Source organism: Coregonus clupeaformis, chromosome 1 (genome assembly GCF_020615455.1).
Source record: "Coregonus clupeaformis isolate EN_2021a chromosome 1, ASM2061545v1, whole genome shotgun sequence".
In the NCBI taxonomy this organism is placed as follows: domain Eukaryota; kingdom Metazoa; phylum Chordata; class Actinopteri; order Salmoniformes; family Salmonidae; genus Coregonus; species Coregonus clupeaformis.
Genome location: NC_059192.1, coordinates 75,962,804 through 75,989,071, shown reverse-complemented (window position 1 = coordinate 75,989,071; position 26,268 = coordinate 75,962,804). Strand labels below are relative to the sequence as shown.

Here is a 26,268-nt window from a genome sequence, read left to right as displayed (position 1 = left end):
CAAGGTGTTGACAGAGAGAAAGAGAGCTGACATGACACAAGCTTCCAAATCGAACTCGGCGGTGCTGTGCACTGAGCTGAGACTGAGGCTAGTCAGGTAGTCAGGGATGGGGGGCTGGCGAGGGGGGAGGGAAAGGAGGAGGGATAGGGTTGATGGATGTGGTGAGCGTGTAGGACCTGATGAGTGGAAGATGGGACGAGGGGATGTGGACTGTAGTCGGGCTGACTGCACTGTGTGTACCTGCGGTGAGGGAAACAGCAGCTGCAGGCTCAGCGCTCTGTTCCATTGGTTAGACAGGGATACTGTTACCCCCCTATGGGAACAACCTCACCTGGCTGCACCTGTTCTGCCGTGCTGAGCTGAGTCAGGGGGCTCTGGGAGGCAGAGGTGAGGGGGATTAGAGGTGTTTTTGTCCCATCACATCTGGAAAACGTACACTTGTTGGGCTGAGTCTGTGGGCATCATAGCTTGCTCACTGTCATACCATTTTTGGGTCACAAATAATGGTGTAATATAAATGTTCATAATCAATATCAAATAAAATGTTATTTGCCACGAATATAACAGGTGTAGACCTTACAGTGAAATGCTAACTTACAAGCCCTTAACCAACAATGCAGTTTTAAGAAAATAAAAATAAATAATTAAAGAGCAGCAGTAAAATAAAATAACAGTAGGGAGGCTATATACAGGGGGTACCGGTACAGAGTCAATGTGCGGGGGCACCGGTTAGTCGAGGTAATTGAGGAAATATGTACATGCGTGTCAGACGCCCCCTCTCTCCCCCCTAACCCTCTCTCCCCCATCCATCCCCCCCTCCCCCTTAGGTCCTGAGACCGCTCCAGCAGGGTTTAAGTGCTACTCTGTGGCGTTCAAGAAGAGTGGCGCCATGTCAGACGCCAAGATCAAGCCACACACGCTGAACTTCGTCAAGAAGCTGGGGAGCACGTTTGGTGTGGGGTTGGAGAACGTCTCCAACGGGTCCACCATCAGCGCGGCATCAGAGTCGCTCGCCCGCCGAGCCCAGGCCACTGCTCAGGACCCTTTCTTCCAGAAAATGAAGGGACAGTTCACCACAGGCACGCTCCGCTCTGAACTCCTACATCTCGTTTGTCTGTTCTGCTGTTTTCATTGTTTATTTATGTACTCTTTTTAAAAAAAAAATTGAACTCACGTTTGGAATCTGACCAACAGTGTTGGGCCATAGGAGTCCAGGGGTAAATCTCAAATCACACCGTATTCCTTATGTAGTGCGCTACTTTAGAACAGAGCTCTGCCAGACTTTAGAACCAAGTTTCCAGACATAACCAAGCTGCCAGACATAACCAAGCTGCCAGACATAACCAAACTGCCAGACATAACCAAACTGCCAGACATAACCAAGCTGCCAGACATAACCAAGCTGCCAGACCTAGCCAGACATGACCAAGCTGCCAGACATAACCAAGCTGCCAGCCGTAGCCAGACATAACCAAGCTGCCAGACATAACCAAACTGCCAGCCGTAGCCAGACATAACCAAGCTGCCAGACATAACCAAGCTGCCAGACATAACCAAGCTGCCAGACATAACCAAGCTGCCAGCAGTAGCCAGACATAACCAAGCTGCCAGACTTAACCAAGCTGCCAGACCTAGCCGGACATAACCAAGCTTCCAGACATAACCAAGCTGCCAGACATAACCAAGCTGCCAGACATAACCAAGCTGCCGGCCGTAGCCAGACATAACCAAGCTGCCAGACATAACCAAGCTGCCAGACGTAACCTAGCTGCCAGACGTAACCAAGCTGCCAGACATAATCAAACTGCCAGACATAACCAAGCTGCCAGACGTAACCAAGCTGCCAGACGTAACCAAGCTGCCAGATGTAACCAAGCTGCCAGACGTAAACAGGCTGCCAGACTTAGCCAAGCTGCTAGACATAACCTAGCTACCAGAAGTAGCCAAGCTGCTAGACATAACCTAGCTACCAGAGGTAGCCAAGCTGCCAGACATAACCAAGCTACCAGAAGTATCTAAGCTCTGCATCACCAGGCAGAAACAGAAAAGAACAGGGGGTGTTCCGGAATGTAATTTGGGCTTCTGAAGCAGATTATTTAATTTAATGGAAGGCTGAGAGAGGTGTGTGTATGTGTGCGCGTCCATGTCCACATGCGCACGTCTGTTTGCCAGTGTGTGCTGGGCTGGTTTGGGGTGTTGATTTCACAGGCATTACACAGCTCTGCTAATCCAACCCGCTGACTCTCCCTCCAGGCCTGTTTAGCGGTAATTTGGGTACATACAGCATGTGGAGAAAACATAACAGTGCTTCCTGGTACTGGAGCTGCAAGGAGAGTTGAGTTTCAACTGAAGGGTGTTTAATAGAACAGTAAGAGCAACTGTTGAACAACCGTAGACATTTTGTGTTGTGGGCTTTGTATTTGACCTCAGCCACTGGTGTAACTAAAATATCACCACATTCGGCTTTCATAACAATACCTCGGGAACAATTATACGGAAGTTAAATTGAATCATGAAGCAATCCGTTTATCTCTGGTATGGATGTTTGTGCATGTTAGTCTGCGACCCATGACACCGTCACCCTTCACTTCTCACTTTGTATTTATATTCTACTCAGGAATGCGACAGACAGGTGCAGGATGGCCCCCGTAGAGACATTTCTAAAAACTCATTGTTCTTTTTTGGAGAGGGTACATTTTCCTTCTCATTATATAACCACCAGGTTGAACCACAGTTCAGTTCCCTGGCCACTGGTTTTAACTAGGAATGTCTGCTTCAACCTCTAACTTCCTCCCTGTGTCCACATTACAACTCTCCCTCCACCTCTGTCTCTCCTCTCAACTCTGTACGACTGAGTACACACACAGAGCTACCCATTCCCTGTCCAACTACACACAGAGCTGCCCATTCCCCCATTCCCTGTCCACCTACACACACAGAGCTGCCCATTCCCCCATTCCCTGTCCACCTACACACACAGAGCTACCCATTTCCCCATTCCCTGTCCACCTACACACACTGAGGGAGGGAGAGAGGGCCAGAAAATAAAGAGAGAGAGAGAGAGAGAGAGACAGAGAGAGAGAGAGAGAGAGAGAGACAGAGAGAGAGAGAGAGAGCAAGGGAGACAGAGAGAGAGAGAGAGCAAGGGAGACAGAGAGAGAGCAAGGGAGACAGAGAGAGAGAGAGAGAGAGAGAGAGAGCAAGGGAGACAGAGAGAGAGAGAGAGAGAGAGCGCAAGGGAGACAGAGAGAGAGCAAGGGAGACAGAGAGAGAGCAAGGGAGACAGAGAGAGAGCAAAGAAAGAGAGACAGAGGGAGCAAAGGGAGAGAGAGACAGAGGGAGTGTGTAGCATGTTACCAGCTGTGTTGGCTAGGCCAGGCGTCACTGGAGCTCCTGCCTGCCGACCGGCCGTTGCTCCCCAGCTGTTGCTCCCCAGCTGTGTCCACGCCAACCGAGCACCGCAGAGAAACCCGAAAAGTTCCCAGAGCTGAACAAACAGGGTTTACAGCCCAGCACTTCTGCTGCTGCCGAGCAGCCAACCTCACCGCCACTGCCTCGCCCCGTTACACTATCCCTCCTTCGCTTTCCCTGGGTTTGTGGGCCGGAAAATCTGTTTATGTGCGCACACATAACATTTGTCAGAGGGGACAGGGAGGAGAGGAGGGAGACATTCAAATCCAATTATGGGGAACGCTCTTTGCATGAGTTACTGTTTAAGAAATTGATCCCACTCCAGAGCTCTCTGCTTGTCAGAAGAACCCTGGGAAAAAAATATTGCACTTCACTGTTCACAGCACCCAGCGAGATCACCTGTCTTTGTCAGTCTCTCAGAAACTACAGTACATTGGCAACATGGCATCAAGTGAAAGCTCTTTAGTGGTTTTTTCAAACAATTTTCACACAAGCTGAAACAAATATTATTTTGTCTGAAGGGTTGTGCATCAACATACAGGAATCAGTTTCCATGCATCTCCCTGATGCTTTCTCTCAACACATTTTACATTTAATCAAAAACAAATACAGCAGTTCAACACAAGCTCACCCCAGTAGCCTTCTGCACCACTGCTGCTGCTGCTGTTGTTGTGAGACTCTGATTGGCTCTGAGGTCCAGCCAGCTAACCAGTGGCCCTCAATCCCATTACATCTATAGCTGAACAAACCACTGAGTTTAACTCACCTGAGACCTCCTGCTGAGAGGAAGTAGTCTACGTGCTGTTTATAGAGACGGAACACTGACCACTGTGGTTCTCTGGACATGATGGAGGGTTGGTGGAGGGATGAGAGGAGAGCGACAGCTGAGGCAGGCAGAGAGACCTGAGGCTGAGAGAGAGCTGAGGCAGGCAGAGAGGGAGGCCGAGAGAGAGCTGAGGCAGGCAGAGAGGGAGGCTGAGAGAGAGCTGAGGCAGGCAGAGAGAGCTGAGGCTGAGAGAGAGCTGAGGCAGGCAGAGAGGGAGGCCGAGAGAGAGCTGAGGCAGGCAGAGAGGGAGGCTGAGAGAGAGCTGAGGCAGGCAGAGAGACCTGAGGCTGAGAGAGAGCTGAGGCAGGCAGAGAGGGAGGCCGGGAGAGAGCTGAGGCAGGCAGAGAGACCTGAGGCTGAGAGAGAGCTGAGGCAGGCAGAGAGGGAGGCTGAGAGAGAGCTGAGGCAGGCAGAGAGGGAGGCTGAGAGAGAGCTGAGGCAGGCAGAGAGACCTGAGGCTGAGAGAGAGCTGAGGCAGGCAGAGAGGGAGGCCGAGAGAGAGCTGAGGCAGGCAGAGAGACCTGAGGCTGAGAGAGAGCTGAGGCAGGCAGAGAGGGAGGCCGGGAGAGAGACCTGAGGCTGAGAGAGAGCTGAGGCAGGCAGAGAGGGAGGCCGAGAGAGAGCTGAGGCAGGCAGAGAGGGAGGCTGAGAGAGAGCTGAGGCAGGCAGAGAGAGCTGAGGCTGAGAGAGAGCTGAGGCAGGCAGAGAGGGAGGCCGAGAGAGAGCTGAGGCAGGCAGAGAGGGAGGCTGAGAGAGAGCTGAGGCAGGCAGAGAGACCTGAGGCTGAGAGAGAGCTGAGGCAGGCAGAGAGGGAGGCCGAGAGAGAGCTGAGGCAGGCAGAGAGGGAGGCTGAGAGAGAGCTGAGGCAGGCAGAGAGAGCTGAGGCTGAGAGAGAGCTGAGGCAGGCAGAGAGGGAGGCCGAGAGAGAGCTGAGGCAGGCAGAGAGGGAGGCTGAGAGAGAGCTGAGGCAGGCAGAGAGAGCTGAGGCTGAGAGAGAGCTGAGGCAGGCAGAGAGGGAGGCCGAGAGAGAGCTGAGGCAGGCAGAGAGGGAGGCCAAGAGAGAGCTGAGGCAGGCAGTGAGGGAGGCCGAGAGAGAGCTGAGGCAGGCAGAGAGAGCAGTGAAGGACAGCGAGAGTTACAGGCCTCTTAGTGTTCCTGTCTCAGGTCAGGGAGCAGGTATCTGTAGCTGTGGGAAGAGACTAGGGATAGAGAACAGGGGGCTTGTTGTTCACAGCAGCATGAGATGACTGATCAGCAGTCAGAGAAAAAGGGAGCTGAAATAGCCCCCCTCCTCCTTACTTCTGCTGGGACACAGTTTCCACTATATGGCCAAGCTGCAATGTCAAAATGTGTTCTATTTTCAACTCTCCTCTTCTTTCCTATTTCCTCTGTTTACGTACCCTTTGATATCACAAAATAATTGAGAAAGTAATGAAAGTGATCTTGTAAAATAAAGACAGCCGCAGTTCCTTTGTTCTATTTGTAGGTTATACATACTTTTATGCCGCTGAATCATTGGCAATTCAACAAGACTACCCTATTTCAAATTCACCGTCTTCCCTAGGCTAGCAAAGAGCAGGCAGGTAAAATGTCTGCCACAAAGGAACATTGGATTTTTAAAAAATGTTTATTTAAAGCGTTCTAGTTCACACAGAGAGGGGGTTTGAAATGGCAAGGCCTTTCTTTCTCTGATACACTTTCATGGTTTCATTACAACAAGCAGAGCACAGCAGCCGCGTGATACTGGAGCAGGTTTCTGCCTGCTTGACAAAGATGTCCTGGGGCCATCACTGTGGCTCCCTTTCTGCTTGCACCTTTTGTTATACCATTCCCTCCCAAGAATATGCACAATGTCAGTTGTGACTTGAATATGGAATTGAATCCCTTTTCTTGTGAGAGGGACTTGTGATTGTATCAGTAGACTAGCTCCATGGGGGACTGGGTGGAAAACGTACAGCACTTTGGTTGATATGGCGACTAAGAGCTTATTTCTGCCTCTTACTCATTGGGTGTTTTTTGTCTCAGCTTTGCTCTCTTTGGTTATTTCTCTTATTGCCTCATGTACATCCATGGAAACCAAACCATTTAATTATCTCTATGAACCTTAATAGACTAAACCATTTAGTTTTCTCTATGAACCTTAGTAGATTAAACCATTTAGTTTTCTCTATGAACCTTAGTAGACTAAACCATTTAGTTTTCTCTATGAACCTTAGTAGACTAAACAATTTAGTTTTCTCTATGAACCTTAATAGACTAAACCGTTTCGTTTTCTCTATGAACCTTAAAATACTAAACCATTTAGTTTTCTCTATGAACCTTAATAGACTAAACCGTTTCGTTTTCTCTATGAACCTTAAAATACTAAACCATTTAGTTTTCTTTATGAACCTTAGTAGACTAAACCATTTAGTTTTCTTTATGAACCTTAGTAGACTAAACCATTTAGTTTTCTCTATGAACTTTAGTAGAATAAACCATTTAGTTTTCTCTATGAACCTTAATAGACCAAACCATTTGAACCCAAACTTTGAATTTCATGTTTGTCAGTACAGGCTTTGGTGTGGGCTTCCTTCTACGTCCACTACCTCCAGCCACATCCTTCTAACATGTTGTCTACCTCCACTAACTCCAGCCTCATCCTTCTAACATGTTGTCTACCTCCACTAACTCCAGCCTCATCCTTCTAACATGTTGTCTACCTCCACTAACTCCAGCCTCATCCTTCTAACATGTTGTCTACCTCCACTAACTCCAGCCTCATCCTTCTAACATGTTGTCTACCTCCACTAACTCCAGCCACATTGTTACAGATACAGGTATCCTGTGTATTTTTGTGTTTTTCCTCTCCTTCTGCCCTAATCACAGGTGTCCTGTATGTTCCTGATTGGTGGTCGTAGGGGTGTCTGCTGATTGCTGAGGTGGACCAATCAGTGGACATTCCTCTGCATTGCACCACCTGTTTCTGGTTTTTCAATCACACATCCCATTGTTTAAAAATCAGTCAGTTGTGTTTGTAGAGAGAGACTATTTTCCGTATGTGAGTATGGATACTGTGGTGTTTTGTGTACTCACTAATTTGCTGGTTACTCTGTTTGGTAACTTTGTTGTGTGTTTCTGGGAAAAGGGGAATTTAAGCAAGTTGCCCTTGGGCATACATTACCCGTAGGAAGAAAACTGTCTAAAAACACTAGTTAGACCTGAGCGGACCACCCACTGTAACTTTTGCATGATTAGCAGTAGCTTAGCGGTTCTTGAGGCAGGCAAGATCAGTTTAGTTTTTTTTTACAATATTGTTTCATTTCTTGGGTCCTGCTCAGCCCTTTTTCCCAAACATTGACCGTGTGTTTGTGGTGTCTAAGGAATTTATGACTTTGCTAACGTTTGCAAATGGTATCTTGGAGGATGTTGATTCAGCTTAGGGAAGCATCTGGGGAGCAGTCTTATAGGGGCACCCCATAAAACAGAGGAAGTCTGTTGTGTGGAGTCATGGGATTGGTCGGTAGGAAAACACCCATATTATGTTACATAGGGCATAGGATATAAATACTTGGTTAAAACAAAGAAGGACAGAATAATCATATTTGAGATTGGGCGGTTATTCTCCAGATATTCTGCAGATATCTGTAAATTGAAGCTGTAACCCTTTGATATAATAAACCTTTATAATCAAAGTACAGTGTCAGCGGATTTCCTTGGTCTCACAGCATAATTAGCAACGTTTTCTCGACACCACAAAATGGCGACGAGGTATTGGTCGTGTTGCGTCTTTTCTCAGCGTTCCATTCATGGGCGCCGAGCTGACTTTTGCTCCAGAGTCCGGCAGATAAGGGTGAGTTCTCTCACTACTTTGGGCACTGGTTAGTTCGTGTGTCTGTGTATGTGCGTTGAATGAATGCACCGTTAAGAACTTGCGTGTGTGCTTTGCTGTTATTTGCTGTGGGATAGGAGTCCGTTCTAAATTTGTTTGCGTTGCAAGCAATGCAAACAGAGGGGGGTTTCTATAGGGATATTTTGCTTGAATAAAATTCAAAAATAATACAATGAAGGAATAAGACCAGGAACCAAGGTAAATGTATACAAATTAGGCCATTGCGAATCTATGGAAGCCCTCTAAGGAGGCGATCATTAGGATGGGCCGAAAATCCTAAAAGCACGTTAGGTGTATTTAGGTAAGTCCTAGGGGGCTTGAGGTTGTGGTATATATATTCGGTTGCAAGTTACTGCTCAACATATGGTTGACAAATTAAATGATTGATGTGACCGCTCATCGAATGTCCGCGGAACTCGTGGTAACAAATTTAGAGACAAAGGAAAAAATGGCGCAATGTAGGTAGCATACTGCCTTAGAGGTCCATAGGAATGGGATAAGCCTCTTAAACTGTATGTATGTGTATGTGTGTAGAAGAAAGTAGGATTTGTGTTCAATGTTTTATGTTGGTTTGTGAGCTCTGTTAAAGTGTTACTGTTTGTCTATGGGGGTAAAAGTGAGGAAGTACAGCGGGACTGTCTACTTTCTGTTGTCTAGCTGGGAGAGAGCTGGGAGAGAGCTCCCTCCACTCTGAAATCGCACTGGTGAATGAACTACGCATGCGTGTGATTTTATGACTTTAGAGTTACGTAGCGCAAATGTGCCACTCCTCTGCCTGCACTGAGTTGCTGGGAGACACAGACGCAGACTCAGAGCAGACAGAGAGAGAGGAGGAGATTTGAACACGAATGGAATGTTCTGTTTGTTAAATAGGCTTTTGCTTAACGATGAAACTATTTGAGATCTATTGAATTGATAAATGAGAGAGAGATGTTGACGGATTAAAAATAAAAATAATTAAATAAATAAATAAAATGAAATGTTATTGAGCTATTTATACTATTTTTGAGTTAGAGGAATATTGAATGGTTGAAATAACTCAGTGAGTGCATAAACTACTAAATTATTGTCTGTTTCTTTGTTCTTTTGTGATATGAGAGACGAGAGGAAGGAGGAGACAGAGAGAGAGAGAAAGTGCTGACGAGTGCATCATGCGAGAATGTGCTGCAACGGATCAAGTCAAACTAAGGCTAGTACTGTTCTATTTACAAAACGTACCTTCCCATAGAGGATATTTTGGTTGCCTAGCATATTTGATGTTATGACAATTTGACAAGGACTTGGCAACAGACTGATCAATTGATGTAATTAAGAATTGCATTTTGGAGTTTTTGTGCATGAGTGGGTTTGATTAGAGTTGAGTGGGGAAATCGAGTACTGACATTATTCTGTAAAATTAAGGTAATTGGGTGCTTATTAAGCAATGGGGTTTGTGAGTGCTGTAGTGTTGCTGGATTAGAGGTCTTTATTTTTTGGATTGCTCTGAAGTTGACTACTTTCATTTACTTTCCTAATTGGATGTGGTAAGATTGCCACTAATCAATAATTTGGTAAAATAAAATAAATTGATACAAATAAATAAATTGATGAATTAATTAATTGATTAATTAATTAATTTGGGGAAGAAAAAAAAGGAAAAAAAGAGGGAACTATAGGCTATATAGTCTAAAATAATGAAATAATTTACAATAAAGGAATATAAAAGAGTTGTTACAAGGGGGAAAAAGGACATAAAAACTATGAAGGTAATTACTCCTGTTGATGTAGTAGAAAATAGTAATCCTTTAGTTAATGGTATTGCAAGGTTATCTGGAAAAGGGAATAAACGTTGGCATGACATTGAACAACCATGGCTAGTGGAATGGACTTTTAACCCTGACGTCATCAACATGATAAAAGTGATTGAATAATAGAGAGAGGAGAAGCAGAAATGACTATAAAGATTAATCCAAAACTCCAAAAGTAGGAAGAAAATGAGATGTCTGGAAACTAAGGGTGGAGTGAGGTTAAGGAAGATCGAACTTGAAGATGAAGAAGATGATGATGATGATCAGAGTGATTGAGAAGAGATCATGGGTGGATATGACTGTGTGATCAGAAGGAAGTTGGCAAGAGAGGAAAGAAGGGGTGATGGAAGTTGAAGGAAGAAGGATACTAGAGATTCGATCTCTGAGGAAAGTGAAGATGGAGAAAGCGATGAAGATTTGGAGATTAAAGGTGCTTCATATTCAAGAGTATTTTATCCTACAATGATTAGCACAGAAGAAATAGAAATAGATATAGACTGATGCGTATCATGCCTGGATAAGGGGAATAATTTAGAAGAAGACAACTGGAAGAACAACTCAAGAAGCTGAAGATACAGAAGAAGAGAAAAAACTGCTGAGAAAAGGATCCCAAGATTTGGAGAAAAAGTATACATTGAGGCCAAGGAAAGAGGGCACCAGTAAGAAGATGATATTTTGAGGACAGAACTTAGAATATAAGCCTTTGAAGAATACCGATATGTCAACAACTAGAAAGAACAGGACCAAGAAACTCTCAGAAAACTTGATGAAATACAACTGGGGGGAGAATAAGAAGGAGAAGAAAAGCTTTGGTTATGAAGAATCAGTGTGAACCAAATCAACAATCACTGCCACAGCTTCAACTGAACAAGGTCAAATGCAATTGTACCAGCCACAACTAGTGGTACAAGTTGTTTCATATCCATAGATAGTTTCTGGACTGAAATAATTGGAGAGGAAGAGGACGAGAAGGCTTAGGAAGAGGAAGAGGAGGAAGATTTAAGCCATACTTCCAGCAATCTTAAGAAGTGTGTTATGATTGTGGACAGGTTGGTGACTTTGCCTGTGAGTGTAATGGGCCAGAAGGAAACACAAGAAAGAATTTCAGAGGAAGATACAGGAGCAAGTGAAGATCATCTGGAGGACAGGTGAACCCTTATAGGGGCAAGGAGCAAGGATTCTAGGGGTGCCTAGAAGATCCAAAAGGGGGGTGTCAGCTGGTAGCACCAGTTAGGGGAAAAAGATCCAACAATTGAAGTGAAAATAAACAATGGACTATGGGAAGGGATGATGGAGAGCGGAACTGCTTTTATCTGTGTTCAGCCTGAAGAGGTTACATATCTCACTATGTCAAATCAACTAATTAGGATAGGGATTTGAGGGAGTAAAACAGTTGATTACTCTTAAGGAACCAATTGAGCTCTGCTATGAAAATGAGAAAATTACAATACCCATACTGGTATCAGAACATATACCTATTGCATTGTTGGGAAGAGATGCATTGTGGAAATTGAATTGTACAATAAGATGTACACCAGACGGCTGTCTGGTAGAAGTGCCAAAGGAAAAGGTTTACCAATTGTTGATGATGACAGAGATGGATTTGTCTACAGTATTCTGGATTGGAAATTGCAGTGAAGATTTTGAGGAGCAAGACCTCCTTGGAAGAATCAGTATCCATTGAAAGAAGAAGCAATCCAAGGGATTGAACCAGAAATTGAAGGACTTTCAAAAGCAGGTGTTTTGAAGACAATTGAAAAAATCCTTAGAGTAGGAATGAATTGTTGTTTTGGGAGAAAAAAATGAGGGGTTGATAGTAGCGCCTCTGGACCTATTAGGTCTGATGATTTAGGAAGCTAGGGGTTAGCTAAGGTTGCAAGGGGGGAGATTAGGAGACAGATCATGAAGGAGTAGGGTTTTTTGGGAACCATATTTGCTTGAATAGATTGACTATATCATAGGAAGGAGGACAATCTGTCTGAAAAGTGATGGTTACAGGGGGTGACTGTTATTCTTGGTTACATTCCTACACCAAGAGGGGAATAAGATTTCAAACTAAGCTAAAAGATGCTCAATGGTTTGCCAAGTTTTTGTGTAAAGAAGTCATAAGCAGGTGGGGACTTCCGGATTAAATATCCTAAAATTAGTGGGAAAGGATTTTGTGGATAAATCAGTGAAATGGTTTTTGAAAAGTTAGGAGAAATGTCAGACTAAAAAGTTATGAAAACTAGGGTTGAAGGAACTCTAGGACAGTCAGCTAAGCTTCAATGTTAGTGTCACGATCGTCGGTGAGAGAGGAGGACCAAGGCGCAGCGTTGAATGCGAACATATTTATTTATATAATGATCACACGATCAAAACAACAAAACGAAAACGTGACGTCCCTGGTTACATACACAAACCAACACGGAACAAGAAACCACAATGAATGAATGCCTAACGGCTACCTAAGTATGACTCCCAATCAGAGACAACGAGCTACAGCCGTCTCCGATTGGGAGCCACCCTGGCCAACATAGATATACAACAACTAGAACCAACACACATGAAAACTCACACCCTGGCTCAACATACTAGAGTCCCCAGAGCCAGGGCGTGACAGTACCCCCTAAAGGCGCGGACTCCGACCGCGCCAACCAAATACCACAGGGAAGGGACCGGGTGGGCACTCCGCCTTGGCGGCGGATCCGGCTCCGGGCATGATCCCCACTCGCTCTCTAACCCCCCAAAGTACCCCTGGTCCGGTCTGGCCCTGCTGACCGGAGCTGGACTGCACACTGGTGGAGCGGATTGCTCTAGCTCCGGCGTGAAGCAGCTGACCCGTGCTGAACCAGGCACCAGTGGAACAGGCACGGGCTGTGCCGGACTGACGACGCACACCACTGGCTTGGTGTGGGGAGCATGAACAGCCCGAGCCGGGCTGACGAAACGCACCACTGACTTGGTGCGGGGAGCAGGAACGGGCCGAGCCGGGCTGACGAAGCGCACCACTGACTTGGTGCGGGGAGCAGGAACGGGCCGAGCCGGGCTGACGAAGCGCACCACTGACTTGGTGCGGGGAGCAGGAACGGGCCGAGCCGGGCTGACGGGCGCACCACCGACTTGGTGCGGGGAGCAGGAACGGGCCGAGCCGGGTGACGAAGCGCACCACTGACTTGGTGCGGGAGCAGGAACGGGCCGAGCCGGGCTGACGAGCGCACCACTGACTTGGTGCGGGGGAGCAGGAACAGGCCGAGCCGGGTGACGGGCGCACCACTGACTTGGTGCGGGAGCAGGAACGGGCCGAGCCGGGCTGACGAAGCACACCACTGACTTGGTGCGGGGAGCAGGAACGGGCCAAGCCGGGCTGACGACGCACACCATTGGCCTGGTACGGGGAGCAGGAACAGGCCGGACCGTACTGGGGACACACACCACTGGTCCTACGCAGGGATCTGGAATGGGCCGGACCGGACTGGTAACACACCCCAGTACCTCTCGCCGTGCCTCTACACCTTCCATCCCCTCTTCGACCAGTGGCCCCCGTAACCTGGCGGCCTCCTCTGCCAACCCGCTGGGCCGCTCTGCCGCGGTCTCCTGCTGGCCCGTCGTCCACGGCGTTAGCCCCCCCCTAAAAAATTTCTGGGCGTCTCTCCTACCCGTGGACCAGGTCTCCATGTCCCTCGCCAGCCTTTCGCCCTTCTGCTTCCATGTCAAGCCCTTCTCTTCCTCACCCGGCTTGACCCAGTCGAGGAGGCGAAGGAGATCTGCTAGAGATCTCCCTGGCGATGGCTCCTGGACACGCTGCTTGGTCCAGTCTTGGTGTTTTCTTCTGTCACGATCGTCGGTGAGAGAGGAGGACCAAGGCGCAGCGTTGAATGCGAACATATTTATTTATATAATGATCAAACGATCAAAACAACAAAACGAAAACGTGACGTCCCTGGTTACATACACAAACCAACACGGAACAAGAAACCACAATGAATGAATGCCTAACGGCTACCTAAGTATGACTCCCAATCAGAGACAACGAGCTACAGCCGTCTCCGATTGGGAGCCACCCTGGCCAACATAGATATACAACAACTAGAACCAACACACATGAAAACTCACACCCTGGCTCAACATACTAGAGTCCCCAGAGCCAGGGCGTGACAGTTAGTAGGAAGAGAGAGAGAACAGTGGTGAAGGGAAATTTACTACAGGACGACTAGAATTAAATCTGAGGCCGGTAACATCAATAGTGAGGGCAAACCCAGCGAGCCTCTCTCCTTCCACACTGAGTCCAAACCTACAGTCAGTGGGTCCTGATTGTGACAGTGGAGCCCAGTTTGCTAAGCAGGATCCAGAGATGGCATCAGTAAAGCTGGAAGACTGCAGTCAAACACTGGAGCTGAATGTCAACATTAAAGATGAAGAAGAGGAGGAGAAGATTGGGAAATCTGTTTCTCATGGTAAGAGCAGGTTCTATCTAACTAAGTTTGGTGTTCGTTCCAACTTCCCACTGTGCATGAAAAGTTGCAGTAGAACTGTTTCATGATGAACTGTTTCAAAAAGATGGTATGTTATTCCATGCTACTCAGACTTGCATGGTTTGACACCAATTTTGTCAGCATTTGTTTTATTTACTGGGCTATCTGGAGTGATCAGAGAGTAGACTAAAGAAGTGAAGTAGACAAACTGCCAGTGTTTTAAAGTTCTAGGAAATGAGTCTGTGTAGTGTCTAACCACTGTTATAGTGAGTGGAGGATGTAGCTCAGTTGGTAGAGTATGGCGCTTGCAACGCCAGGGTTGTGGGTTCGTTTCCCACGGGGGGCAAGTATGAAAATGTATGCACTCACTTAACTGTAAGTCGCTCTGGATAAGAGCGTCTGCTAAATGACGTAAATGTAATGTAAATGTAGGAGTTTAGATCTGTTAGGAGCAGATGCATTGAGAAAGTATGCGTTGCTGAATGATAAGATAAGAGAAGATTGAGGGTGATTGTAGTCTTTATGTGTACAATTCCCAGCAGGGGGATCAAGGTGATTATAAATGTATTTTTTATAATCAACAGTTTGAAAGTGAGGGATTAGAGTTGGGACTGAGAGTTGATGTGGTGATAGATGGAAATACAAGTAAAGAGTTCAAAGCTTTAGGGAGAATGGATGAATCAACAACAATGACATCAACACTTCAGCATATTATAACAACAGTGAGAAGCAATTCAACTCTTTCAACATTGACAGTTATTAAAACTATAAATATATCACATTTGATTACAAGGGAGCCAATTGCTCCAGCACCAATTTTAGAGGAAAAGACTGTCATTAGGGTTAGGATGGGTGGTACAGCTCATCTTCCTTGTAGATGTGAGAGAAGGAATGTGTAGAGATTAGATTTCTCTCATGTGGAGAGATACTTATGGAGAAGAAGTGTTGTTATGAAGACTAGAAGTAGAAGCTGTTTCACCTAGTGAAAGGAAGTATATTTTGTAAAATGATATGAAGTGGAAGAGGGTTATGAGTGATTGCTAACTTATTTTGAGTAATGTTAGAGGGAGAATACTATCATGGAGGTACAGGATGAGTTGTTTGATTTTAATGGAAGACAAGAAGATATATCTGATCAATACTGTTCGTTAGGAAAGAGAGAAACTAAATGGAAGGCATATCTTATGTTTTATAAGGGATGTTGTATCAGCAACAATCATTAAGAGATAATAATGTTGTTGTGGAAGCATTTTTTTAGGCCTAGGTTTAAGTGTTCTTGGTTAAATGAATTAACCTATGTGAATTTGTTAGATGGGAAGGAAAATCAGTTAACAGCGCTTCATGAAGCATTGGAGGGGAAACCAGTGAGGGCTAAAAGCTGTTTTTGTTTCTTACCCTATGGATGGAAAGGATGTTGTTACATGTTGAAGTTGAAGCTTCCATATGAGGTTTTTAAAATTAAAAGAGGGAAAGCAAGGGGAAAGAGAGATCTGATTCTGAAAGAGAGAAGTTTCATAGTCTGGGAAGCCTACCATTGGAGGATAAGTCTAGGAGAGAAGTGGGGATTTTTCCATGGAATGGTGTAAAATTTTGAGAAGATAACAGATAATATTACCTATAATTTGAAGGGTTTGGCAAATGAAACGATAAGAGGGTTTAACCTTCTGTCAAGACTCAAAGGAGTATTGATAGATAGATATCAATTTTGAATTTTTCAAATGTTTTTAAATATTATGGTGATAGTTAGTATTTTGTGATGAATCAAAGGGTGGAAATGGTATGTGATTCATTTTATATATCATTTTATATATCATTTTTATATTTTTAGTTGATATTGATGTTTTAATTTGAATGTGTTGTTTTGCAAAAGATACTGTTTGGTCTTTTCTTTTCTTCCAGAAGCATATGGGGGAATGTGTAGAGGGGATTCAAATACTCAAACAAGGACAATATGAAGGGACAATATGAAGGGACTGGAGGAAGTGGAACAAGGAAGGTGTGGAAAGGTTCAGATTCCATCATCGAAGATGAATTGGAAGTCGACACTGCTGAGGAGATGAAGTGTAGTGGACTACATTCCAGTGTCTGCAATGATATATAGACATATTTGCATGTGTAATACATATTTTGTGTCATATTCTTTCTGTATTAATTTTTGAAGAATGATATTTGCTGTTGTTGGGTACATGTGGGGATCTCAGATGTTTTTGTTTATTTTGTTGAAGCTTAGGGATATTGGGTCTAGGCAGGGATAGAGAGAATCCACAGGAGGGTCCGATGGGTTGACCAGCCTGAATGTGGACATTTTTGGTTGTATTTTGTTTGCTGAGGCTTTCATGTGTATTCAAATTGCATCATAGTTTAAAATGCATCTGGGGAACAGTCTAATAGGGGCACCCCATAAAACAGAGGAAGTCTGTTGTGTGGAGTAATGGGATTGGTCGGTAGTAAAACACCCATATTATGTTACATAGGGCATAGGATATAAATACTTGGTTAAAACAAAGGAGGACAGAATAATCATATTTGAGATTGGGCGGTTATTCTCCAGATATTCTGCAGATATCTGTAAATTGAAGCTGTAACCCTTTGATATAATAAACCTTTATAATCAAAGTACAGTGTCAGCGGATTTCCTTGGTCTCACAGCATAATTAGCAACGTTTTCTCGACACCACATGTTCAAAAATAAACATTTTATGTTTGACGGTAGTTTATGGTTGTTGTGTAGTTTTTGTTCTCACTGTTTCCATGTCACGATTCTAATTTGCATGAATTATGTTACGGGTCTCTTGTCCATCCACCCTAGACGTTTAAAGCCACGGGGTTCGTAACATAATGTGGGGGTTCGTCCGGGATCATTCTCATTGATACCCATGCTACTTATGCAAATGAGTTAGTGTCTGGTTCATTGTTGAGCTTGGCAGCTGTAACTAACTGGTTTTGTGTTCAGTATTCGTTTAAGATGGCTACTTTTGAGTTGGATGCCTTTTTGGAAAACCCTACGTGGGAGGTTTTTGAGAATTGCCGTAGAGTGGATCTACAGGCTTTGGCTGACCACTTTTCTGTACCCATATCAAGGGTTTTAATGAAAGCAGAAGTTAGGAAAACAGTGTTAGAGATATTGTTGAACGAGCGAGTGCTTGAGTTACCGCCGCCTGAGTCTGCTGCTCCTGTAAGCCCGTCGGTGTCTGAGGACGAGGCTCCAGCCACATTGCCCCGTTTTGACCCACTCTCCCCACTGTCCGACAGTGATGCCAGGATGGATGTCCGCTTGACACGGCTCCAAATGGAGGCGGAAGAGCGGGCACAAATCAGGCAAGACAAGCTGGAAACGCGTAAGCTAGAGGCAGAACAGGAGACGCGTATGCTAGAGTCAGAACAGGAGACGCGTAAGCTAGAGGCAGAACAGGAGATGAGTAAGCTAGAGGCAGAACAGGAGACGCGTAAGATGGAACTGGAGATGCGTAGGCTTGATCAAGAACTGGAGACGTGTAGACTTGATCAGGAACTAGAGATGCGTAAACTGGAACTGGAGGCAGAAACCGCGAGGTTAGTCTCTGCTCATACTATGCCTGCTAGTGAGCCGTCCTCACCAGCTGTGTCATCTGCTACTTTTGATATTAGTAGACAGATCACCTTGGTGCCTGTGTTTAGGGAGTCAGAGGTTGATTCCTATTTCAGTGTTTTTGAACGTATAGCAGTAGCATTGAAATGGCCCGAAGAGGTATGGTGCCTATTACTTCAGTGTAAATTAACAGGTAAAGCCCAAGAGGTTCTGTCAGCGCTACCTCTTGAAGACAGCTTGAATTATGACGTGGTCAAAGCTACTGTTCTTCGTGCCTATGAGCTGGTTCCTGAGGCATATCGACAGAGATTTAGGTCTCATAAAAAGTATTCTACTCAGACTTATGTGGAGTTTGCTAGAGACAAAGGAAATCTGTTTGACAAATGGCACAGTGCTAGTAAGGTAACTGATTTTAACTCTCTACGTGAGTTAATCTTGTTAGAAGAGTTTAAAAATTGCTTACCCGAACGCATTGTAGTTTATCTGAACGAACAGAAAGTATCCTCACTGTCGGAAGCGTCTGTATTGGCAGACGAGTTTGTGTTGACGCATAAGAGTGTGTTTTCGGCTCGTACGGAGAGTAGGGCCGCAGAGTTGCTAACTTTTAGTCCTAGTCAACAAGCAGTACATCCAGCACGCCCAAAAGATGTGCGTCACTGTTTCTATTGTCATAAGGTGGGGCATATGATTAATGATTGCTTTCTGCTAAAACGCAAACAGGGGATGCCTCAGCACGCCAGGCCGCCAACGGGTGTTGGGCTGATTCGTATGGTTGTAAGGCCGGAATCAAGACAGAGGCCTCATAGTGAATGTGGTTTGAAAGTCCCAGTCCCAGATCACAGTTATGAACCGTTCATTTTTGAGGGGTTTGTTTCCATATCAGATGACGAAGCGTCTCAGCCTCCAGTTAGAATCCTCAGAGATACTGGTGCGGCGCAGTCGTTCATACTATCTGATGTGTTGCCCTTGTCCAATAATACATATTGTGGTTCCAGTGTGTTAGTACAAGGAATTGAAATGGGATTCGTCCCAGTGCCATTGCACTTTGTGAACATACACTCTGAGTTAGTCAGTGGATTGTTCAGAGTTGGGGTACATCCTATGTTGCCAGTAAAAGGTGTGACATTTATAATGGGCCACGATATTGCCGGAGGAAAGGTGATACCCGTATTGGAGGTATTGGACAAAAGTGACCAGTCTCTCTCCGAGGAGCTGGCGCAGGGTTATCCAGATGTGTTCCCCGCTTGTGCTGTCACACGTGCTCAAGCACGACAAGTGGGTGACGTGATAGATTTGTCGAACACGATTCTATTTAGAGAGTGTGACCCAGAGGATAGCTCGGGTGCTACCTCTGGTAAGCTGGTGCAGTCTGACCAACAGCCCAGGGAAAGGAAGAAGTATGTGGAACTTGTTGCTGAGGCAATACAGTTACCAGTCACTCGTGAGCAGCTGATCGGTAACCAGAAGGTTGACATTAGCCTGGCTAAATGTTTTTCTAGTGTTGTCTCAGAGGAGGAGCTAAAGAAGAAAAACATGGCATACTTCATTGATGGTAATCTCCTCATGCGTAAATGGACATCCCATGTTGACGCTGGCGGAGATTGGAATGCTGTTTACCAAATAGTGATTCCTACAGCCTTTCGACAAAATGTTTTATCCCTCGCTCAGGATCACCAGTGGTCCGGACATCTGGGAGTCACCAAGAATTATGATCGAGTTTTGCGACATTTCTTTTGGCCTGGTTTAAAACAAGATGTGGCTCAGTTCTGTCGGACTTGCCACACCTGTCAAGTAACTGGGAAACCGAATCAGGTTATTCCTCCCGCGCCTCTTTGTCCCATACTGGCCATAGGTGAACCATTCGAACATATGATGGTTGATTGTGTTGGACCATTATCAAAGACACAATCTGGTAACCAGTTTCTGTTGACGATTATGTGTGTGGCCACCAGGTACCCAGAGGCCATTCCTCTGCGAAGGATTACTGCTCCGGTGGTGAGTAAAGCGTTGATCAAATTCTTCTCAACTTTTGGGTTACCTAAGGTGGTACAAACTGATCAGGGTATGAATTTCCTTTCTATGCTTTTCAAACAAGTGTTAAAATCCTTGTCAGTTACACACCGTGTGTCAAGCGCATATCACCCAGAGTCTCAGGGTGCGCTTGAACGTTGGCATCAGACACTGAAGTCTATGCGTCGTAAATATTGCTTGGAATCTGAGAAGGATTGGGATGAGGGAGTTCCTCTAGTTTTGTTTGCTGTCCGTGAGACAGTACAGGAATCCCTAGGGTTCAGCCCAGCTGAACTGGTGTTTGGACACACCATGAGAGGACCTATGAAAGTCCTTAAGGATCAGTTTTTATCACAAGAGTTGTGTGTGAAAGAAAATGTGTTGGACTACGTTAGTCGCTTTCGTGAGCGCCTACATGGTGCCTGTGCTCTAGCAAAGGAAGCGCTGTCTTCCTCACAGAGACGGATGAAACGGCATTATGACACCCAGGCTGTTTCTCGTTCACTGCAGCCAGGTGACCAAGTTATTGTATTGTTGCCTGTGCCAGGAGCGTCATTGTCAGCACGTTTCTCTGGTCCTTAGTTTCTTTTCAATTACATAAGTGAAAATGACTACGTGATACAGACTCCTGATAGAAAACGCCAATCTCGTGTGTGCCACGTTAACATGTTGAAGACATACCACACCAGACCCGTCACTCAGATAGACAGTCCAGAGAAACTGGCCGAATCGGCTATCTCTATTGCTGCTGCGGCTGTAGTGGGAAGTCATGTTAATGATGTGGATGGAGATGGTTTGGAGTTGCGCAATACTCAGCAGCAGTGTGCTAGATTGCCCAATTCAGAGATGCTGCTGTCTCTCCCATCAAGCCAGATTCATTTAACGGACGGACAGTTAGATGATATTGTGAGACTATTACACAGCTTTCCATGTCTTTTTAATGATGTTCCTACATGCACAAATGTGTTAGAACATGACAATGTTGGAAACGCTGCACCTATCAAGCAACATGCTTATCGTGTCAACGTCTCTAAAAGAAAGATAATGAGGGATGAGGTCGGTTATTTGCTGGAGAATAACCTGGCTATGCCAAGTTCAAGTCCTTGGAGTTCTCCGTGCATTCTGGTTCCTAAACCTGATGGGACATCCAGGTTATGTACGGACTATCGGAAGGTCAATGCTGTCACAGTGCCCGACTCGTTCCCGTTACCCAGACTGGATGACTGTATTGACACTGTTGGTGCTGCTACTTATGTAACCAAACTAGATATTCTAAAAGGTTACTGGCAGGTGCCATTAACCTCACGTGCCTCCGACATCTCTGCCTTTGTGACCCCAGATCACTTCCTACAATATGCTGTCATGGCATTTGGGATGCGGAACGCACCAGCCACTTTCCAACGCCTGGTTAACACAGTATTGGCTGGAGTTCCTAATTGTAGTGCTTACCTTGATGATCTTGTAATTTATTCAACTGAGTGGTCTGATCATGTTAACACTCTAAGGGTAGTGTGTGAACGTCTAGCAGCAGCTTCTCTAACCCTGAACTTAGCAAAGTGCGAGTTTGGGAAGGCCACTGTTACTTATCTCGGTAAACAGGTCGGCCATGGTCAGGTGCGCCCTGTAGATGCCAAGGTCTCAGCTATAAATGCATTTCCCGCATCTACCACCAGAAGAGAGCTACGCCACTTTTTAGGGATGGTTGGCTACTACCGTAGTTTCTGCAAAAATGTCTCTGCGGTAGTTGCTCCATTAACGGATTTGCTCAGTCCGGCGAGAAAATGTGTATGGTCTGAAGATTGTCGTACTGCTTTCAACACTGCTAAAGCACTCTTATGTAGTACTCCTGTTCTTGCTGCGCCAGATTTTGAACGACCGTTTAAACTGGAGGTAGATGCAAGTGCCAGAGGTGCTGGTGCTGTTCTACTGCAGCAGGACCAGAGTGGAGTGGACCATCCTGTCTGTTATTTTTTGTGGAAATTTAACAAATGTCAGACAAACTATTCCACTATTGAACAAGAAGCTCTAGCTTTGTTGTTAGCTCTGCAGTACTTTGAAGTTTATGTTGGTTCCAGTGCATTACCAGTGATAGTGTATACTGACCACAACCCCTTAGTTTTTCTCCACCGGATGTACAACCAGAACCAACGCCTTATGCATTGGGCACTTGTAGTGCAAAATTGTAATTTGGAGATCTGCCACAAAAAGGGGTCGGATAATGTGTTGGCAGATGCTTTGTCTCGTGTTTAAAGAACTAGGTTTTTTGTTATCCCGTCAGGATGCGGTTGATCTTTGAATTTTGGGTGTTGTGATGGTACGTGTGTCGCAAACCATTGTGGTTTGCTCTTTTAAGGGTGGGAGTGTTACGGATACAGGTATCCTGTGTATTTTTGTGTTTTTCCTCTCCTTCTGCCCTAATCACAGGTGTCCTGTATGTTCCTGATTGGTGGTCGTTGGGGTGTCTGCTGATTGCTGAGGTGGACCAATCAGTGGACATTCCTCTGCATTGCACCACCTGTTTCTGGTTTTTCAATCTCACATCCCATTGTTTAAAAGCCAGTCAGTTGTGTTTGTAGAGAGAAACTATTTTCCGTATGTGAGTATGGATACTGTGGTGTTTTGTGTACTCTCTCATTTGCTGGTTACTCTGTTTGGTAACTTTGTGTGTTTCTGGGAAAAGGAGAATTTAAGCAAGTTGCCCTTGGGTATACATTACCCGTAGGAAGAAAACTGTCTAAAAACACTAGTTAGACCTGAGCGGACCACCCACTGTAATTTTTGCATGATTAGCAGTAGCTTAGCGGTTCTTGAGGCATGCAAGATCAGTTTAGTTTTTTTTTACACTATTGTTTCATTTCTTGGGTCCTGCTCATCCCTTTTTCCCAAACCTTTACTGTGTGTTCAAAAATAAACATTTTATGTTTGACGGTAGTTTATGGTTGTCGTGTAGATTTTGTTCTCACTGTTTCCATGTCACGATTCTAATTTGCATGAATTATGTTACGGGTCTCTTGTCCATCCACCCTAGACGTTTAAAGCCACAGGGTTCGTAACACACATCCTTCTAACATGTTGTCTACCTCCACTACCTCCAGCCACATCCTTCTAACATGTTGTCTGTGTCCACTACCTCCAGCCACATCCTTCTAACATGTTGTCTACCTCCACCACCTCCAGCCACATCCTTCTAACATGTTGTCTACCTCCACTACCTCCAGCCACATCCTTCTAACATGTTGACTACCTCCAGCCACATCCTTCTAACATGTTGTCTACCTCCACTACCTCCAGCTACATCCTTCTAACATGTTGTCTACTTCCACTACCTCCAGCCACATCCTTCTAACATGTTGTCTACCTCCACTACCTCCAGCCACATCCTTCTAACATGTTGTCTACCTCCACTACCTCCAGCCACATCCTTCTAACATGTTGTCTACCTCCACTATCTCCAGCCACATCCTTCTAACATGTTGTCTACCTCCACTACCTTCAGCCACATCCTTCTAACATGTTGTCTACCTCCACTACCTCCAGCCACATCCTTCTAACATGTTGTCTACCTCCACTACCTCCAGCCACATCCTTCTAACATGTTGTCTACCTCCACTACCTCCAGCCACATCCTTCTAACATGTTGTCTACCTCCACTACCTCCAGCCACATCCTTCTAACATGTTGTCTACCTCCAGCCACATCCTTCTAACATGTTGTCTACCTCCAGCCACATCCTTCTAACATGTTGTCTACCTCCAGCCACATCCTTCTAACATGTTGTCTACCTCCACTACCTACCTGGTGATGAATGAAGCCTGTCTGACTGAGTCCCGCAGGGAGGAGAGGGTCCTACAGCTACTGAGGCTGCTCAACCCCTGTCTGGAGAAGAGGAAGGAGACCACCAAGAGACACCTCTTCTTCACTGGTATGACACATTCCTCTTTTTCCTCTGTCTCTCTCTTTCCGTCTCTCTCCCTTTCTCTCAGACCACCAAGAAGCACCTCTTCTTCACTGGTATGACACATTCCTCAAGTGTAGCTCAGAGTCTAAAATGTTTTTCCAAGGGCATGTCAATGCAGTCTAAGGCAGGCAGTTGATGTTTAAATCCTAGCTCTTTAACTGTGCTGTATATACAGTTTTCTTTAAAGAAAAACAGGCCAAAGGAGAGAAGAGAGGAATGAGGGAAATGAAATTGAGGTGAATTGTGCCGACTTGTGTCAGGGCAGAGAATCAGTCAGTCATTGAGTGAAAGAAATAAGATGCAAATGTATGCCCATAGGAGGCTGGTTGGGAGATTACATCTAAATTGTCTTTCTATGATGGACTCATTAGTGTTGTGGTGAACCACTTCCAGGGCAGAGGTCATGGGCATCCTCATGAGAGGCTACAATGTTCTGGTCTGACTACCTAAAGAAGTGCATTTCCATATAGCATAAAGAGGACTCATGTCTTTCCTTTCATATGCTCTGATCTAAAGAGATGGGATATAGATTAGATTGATATAGTTAGATAGATGGGATATAGAGTAGATAGAGATGGGATATAGATTAAATAGATGGGATATAGATGGGGTATAGATGAGATAGAGACGGGCTATGAATTAGATAGAGATGGGGTATAGATTAGATAGATGGGGTATAGATTAGATAGATGGGATATAGTTTAGATGGGATATAGTTTAGATAGAGATGGGGTATAGATTAGATGGGGTATAGATTAGATAGAGATGGGGTATAGATTAGATAGAGATGGGGTATAGATTAGATAGAGATGGGGTATAGATGGGTTATCGATTAGATAGAGATGGGATATAGATTAGATAGAGATGGGATATAGATTAGATAGAGATGGGGTATAAATTAGAGCTGGGCTATAGATTAGATAGATGGGGTATATATTATATATATGAGATATAGTTTAGATCGGATATAGATTAGATAGATGGGAAATAGCTAAGATAGAGATGGGATATAGATAAGATAGAGGTGGGATATAGCTGGGGTATTGATTAGATAGAGATGGGGTATAGATTAGATAGAGATGGGGTATAGATTAGATTAGATAAAGATGGGGTATAGATTAGATAGAGATGGGGTATAGATTAGATAGAGATGGACTATGAATTAGATAGAGATGGGGTATAGATTAGATATATGGGATATAGTTTAGATAGAGATGGGAAATAGCTAAAATAGAGATGGGATATAGATTAGATTAGATAGAGATGGAATTTAGATTAGATATAGTTTAGATAGATGGGATATAGATTAGATAGAGATGGGCTATAGATTAGATAGAGATGGGCTATAGATTACATAGAGATCCCTACGTCCAGGGTAGGGGAGGGAATGGCCGGCAGGGATTTAGCTCAGTTGGTAGAGCATGGCGTTTGCAACGCCAGGGTTGTGGGTTCGATTCCCAGTATGAAAAATTAAAAAATAATGTATGCACTCACTAACTGTAAGTCGCTCTGGATAAGAGCGTCTGCTAAATGACTAAAATGTAAATGTAAATGTAGATGGGGTATAGATTAGATAGAGATGGGGTACAGATTAGATAGAGGTGGGGTTTAGATTAGATAGGGATGGGATAAAGCTCCTGAGTACTCCTGAGTGGCGCAGTGGTCTAAGGCACTGCATCGCAGTGCTAACTGTGCCACTAGAGATCCTGGTTCGAATCCAGGCTCTGTCGCCGCCGGCCGCGACCGGGAGACTCATGGGCGGCGCACAATTGGCCCAGCGTCGTCCAGGGTAGGGGGGGGAATGGCCGGCAGGGATGTAGCTCAGTTGATAGAGCATGGCGTTTGCTATGCCAGTGTTGTGGGTTTGATTCCCACGGGGGGCCAGTATAAAAAAAATATGTATTCACTAACTGTAAGTCGCTCTGGATAAGAGTGTCTGCTAAATGACTAAAATGTAAATAAAGATTAGGTAGATTAAATAAATGGGGATGGATGAAAGCATTTTGGCAGAAGCCCACTGAGCCCATGTCAGTGTGCGATGTGCGTCCCTCGGTTACAGGACTTGGTATCCGTGGAGACCAGAGGACGGGGAGGGGTCAGAATGTCACCCGGGGAGAATTGGCCCGTGACATAGCTGTGTACTCAGACTGATTGGTACCCTAGTGGCTTTCTCTCTCTCACACACTTACTCCCTTTCCTTCTCTCTAACACACACTCTTTCTCACTCCCTCTCACACACATTCTCGCTCCCTCTCTTCTATTCTTCATACAATCTATTTTTCTCCTCTTTGTATAGTGCATTCGGAAAGCATTCAGACCCCTTGACTTTCCTACATTTTGTTACGTTATAGCCTTATTCTAAAATTGATTAAATTGTATTTTT

At 45.1% G+C, this 26,268-nt stretch overlaps 1 pseudogene; it reads left to right on the top strand.

The window, feature by feature from the left end:
* LOC121569544 overlaps positions 1 to 26,036 on the top strand; it is a 246,071-nt pseudogene extending 220,035 nt beyond the window's left edge.
* Positions 26,037 to 26,268: the final 232 nt, after the last annotated feature.